The sequence below is a fragment of the Octodon degus genome, unplaced genomic scaffold (genome assembly GCF_000260255.1).
Source record: "Octodon degus isolate 3935 unplaced genomic scaffold, OctDeg1.0 scaffold00025, whole genome shotgun sequence".
NCBI lineage: Eukaryota > Metazoa > Chordata > Mammalia > Rodentia > Octodontidae > Octodon > Octodon degus.
Window position 1 is genome coordinate 2,711,915 of NW_004524601.1, and position 3,596 is coordinate 2,715,510.

Here is a 3,596-nt window from a genome sequence, read left to right on the forward strand (position 1 = left end):
CCGCCACGACTCCGGAACCGATCCCGAGACACGTCTGTGGTCAAGGGGCGGCCGAGGCAAAAGCGAAGAAGACGTTCAGGGAACGTGGAGGTCACCCTTGCTTCGCACGAAATGGCGGATGACGCCGGTGCCAGCTCTTCTGGGGGCTCTGTTCCACAAAATCGAGAAATCTCTGGTCCTGCAGCAGCTCCCCCTCCACCCACTGCCCACCCCCACCGAAGCTCCGCAGGCTGGAAGACACAAAGCACCAGAATGCCGACGCTGTCGGAGAGAGGGGAAAACAGAGAGTAAGAGGGAAAGGGAAGATGATCCTGTCACTCCCCTGCTCAAAATCCTTCCAGGACTTTCACTACCCCCAAAGCGGGGTCCAAACGCCGCCACAGGACGGAGGACACCAGCCTGGCCCAGAGTGTGGCAGTGCTGCCCACTGCTGCATTAAAGACTTGACCTCAGTGCCCGCCACCCACGAAGGCAGGAGGAGAATGGAAACCCTGGCGCTGGTGCGGTCTCAGTGCATACTCCGGCAGATCATTCTAGAGTCTGTAGCAAGCTAACAACCCTAAAGTCGCCAAAATGAACGCAACACACAGATAAAGTGATGGACTGGGGGGGACCCTCTCTGTCCCAACACATGCAAAGCCACACACAACAGAGTTATACTCTTAACCGCATAACCTGGCTCATGGTTAAAAATAACCCGAAATATATTACAAAACTAGGTCTCTTCAATAGCATGTTATGCCTCGTCTCACTTTGCAGGAGCAAAATTATTTGATTGGTAATTAGTTGATTGGTAATTTTGTCTTAAAATGTCTGTTCTCTTCCCTGATGGAGCCCCCCATTCCATGTGACCTACCTTTGTGCACCAGCACCCCCTCTTCCCTGGCTCTGCCAGGTACCCCCACTGAAGCTGCAGGTCCAGCCCTCCCTGCCTGTGGGTATGGCCGGACCAGCCGGCAATCAGAGATGTGACCCCACGTGGAACTGTGAAGGCTTGTCATGATTTACATCAGAAATGACTCCAGACTCCTGTGCTCAGAAGCAGGGCTTGGAAGGGGCAGGACTGTGGGGTACTACAGCTGACCTACTGTTGGGATGGGGAGTACTGAGGGTGGCTCCCTGGGCCCTAGCTGGGCAGGCGCACCTCCCTTCTTCTCCACTTCCTACCCGCCATGCTCTGAGCAGCTCTCTTCCACCAGGCCCTTCCCCTGCCCCAGTGGTGGGGAAAATGGGGCACATGGTTCACAGAGAACTATGTGTACCATTGAGGGCTCCCCATTGCTGCCCCCGGCCCCTTCTGCCCACCAGCAGCTGAGCCCCTAACAGCCAGGAACCAGAGTAAGCTGTCCTCCTCTCAGTGTCAGGTGTTGTGTCTTAGAGACTAGAAGAGTGACCAGGAAAAGGCTGCTGAGAGCCACTGCCTGCCCCAGGAGGATGGATATCCATCCTTCTTCCCTCTCCCCCCGCTGGTGGGTCACACAGATAGGAGCAGGTGTGAGGTGGCCCCAAGTCTCAGCACCAGGCCCCATGTTCCTGGAAGGCCAAGAGACCTCCATCTAATCTACTGCTCTCAGGCCCGACTGCAGAAGTGCATCCAGCAGGCCCAGTGCTGGAGGCAGTGCGAACCACATGGTGGCTGTTGTCCCCCTGCGCTTGTAGCCACAAGCCCAGACACACCTTGTGGCTTGAAATTAGCTTAAATCTCATTTTCCGCCCCTAGAATGACCTTAAGCTCCAGGGTTAAAAATCAGACATAAGTGAGACTACTTGTTGTTCTTTTTTAATTTTTTTAAAATCACATTAGGATGATCACCGTCTCTTTATTTGACATGCCAAAATCTCACCACAAATACAGTATTAGTTTTGTAAATTAACAGGAGACCATGGCAGCAGAGTGGATAGAAGCCACATTCTTCCTCAATGAGTGAATCAAGTTGCTTCCTTTTCTCCACACTAATTTCTGACAAAGCAAAATGAAAGGAAGCTAATAGAGAAAATTAAGCCAACCCAGCCATTGCCAAGTCCTAGGAGCAGAATGTCCACCAGCAGGGACCCTGCCAACAGCGCCTTCTGATTGACTCTTCAAATTTCATGAAACTGCTGATTTGAGATGCTTGGGATTTACCTTGTGGCACCACCATTATTAGACTTTCTTTTTTTTAATTTTTATTTATTTATTTATGTGTGTGTGTGTGTGTGTGTGTGTGTGTGTGTGTGTGGCCAGCTCAGCCCACCAGGGGGCGGGGCTGGCTGGCATGTGGTGCTGGGGGATTGAACCATGGTCCCTGTGCTTTGCTAAGCTTGTTCTAAATAGGTGCTTTAGACCACTGAGCCATCTCACCAGCCCCATTAGACTTTCAATATCCAGAAACATCTATGAACATAGTTTTCCTAAAAGCAACTTATTTAAAATATTGCATAATTTGGAAACAGACTCCTTAAGATTGAAACTGGGTCAGAAAGGCATCCCTACACTGGTTTTGGTTGATGAATTCTGCAAAATGTTGTCTAGCTGACTCCACCTAGGGTTTTCCCACGGTTTAGAAGCTAGAATCCCGACTCAGGACCCCCGCTGCTTTCCTTTCCACTCAGGTCTGCTAGTGTCCTGCTTTTGTCCTGCAGAGGCAGGAGGCGCCTGCGGGCTGGCTGGCTTCTGCACCCCAGTGGTACTCAGTTGATCAGAGTTCCGTTCCCCATCAATACCGCGAAAGGTGCTGCCATCCCCTGCAGGCCGTCTCAGGCATCTGGTGCTTCAGGAGAGCTGCCTCAGTGCTGTCTATCTCCACTCCTATCACCCCTTCTGCACTCCTTAGTGGATGTACAGAGAACCTTCCCCTCGTCGGCCAATGCCATCGGACTTCCCTGCCACACCAAAAAGCCAAGGTGAGCCCGAGCCCTTCCCCTGTCCTTGCCAGTCTCCCTGCAGCAAGCAAAGCCTGGCTCCCCTTCTCCCAGCCCCCTGGGCCCTGCGTCTGCACACACCCCCGGCAGCCCTACAGACAGGCGCCCCACTCCTGCTTCCTGACTCTACCACACTTCGTGCTCGGGGAGCATGTGCGAGAAAAGCAAAGGCTCAGGCCTGAGTCAGGGCGAATTCCAGTCAAAACCCCGCTTCCCACTTCTCATTCACTGTGCTGCATGGTCACCCTGCTAGCACTCAGCCTCTTTCAAATGCCACCTGGATGCCCGGAACTGTCTTCGCCGGCTTCACTCAGGTGCCTAACACTTCCAACTCATCCTGCACTCTTCCTGGGAAAAACTCATACAAGTCTTACCTGCTTCTCTCAGTTGTCAGCTCATACAATTTAACACACAACATAGTTTCAGAATATTGAGGCAACATGATCTTACCACCTTGGCATGCAGCAGTGAGAACAGGGCCAGTGCTGGCTGCTGTGAAGTGTCCCCACGGCCCTTTCACGTCACCTTGTAGTTGAGACCTGTCTGTGTTTCACACTCACCCACCCGGGGAACGTCTCAGCACAGGACTTCACCTTACTCAGCTTCCTCTCTTCTGGAGCCTGGCATGGCGCCCAGCCCTTGCAGGGGCTGCAGGATCTGGTGAAGGAGACGGGGAGTGCCCTTCCACTGACAGC

General features: G+C 52.9%; 1 pseudogene across 1 annotated transcript in view; it reads right to left on the bottom strand.

Annotated features, from left to right (window-relative positions):
* LOC101573821 overlaps positions 1 to 1,174 on the bottom strand; it is a 2,761-nt pseudogene extending 1,587 nt beyond the window's left edge. The window contains exons 1-2 of the transcript XR_002820572.1: positions 1,168 to 1,174; positions 107 to 261 (exon numbers count right to left, since the gene is read on the bottom strand). The product of XR_002820572.1 is annotated as a splicing factor, proline- and glutamine-rich pseudogene (transcript). The remainder of the gene's footprint in view (positions 1 to 106; positions 262 to 1,167) is intronic.
* Positions 1,175 to 3,596: the final 2,422 nt, after the last annotated feature.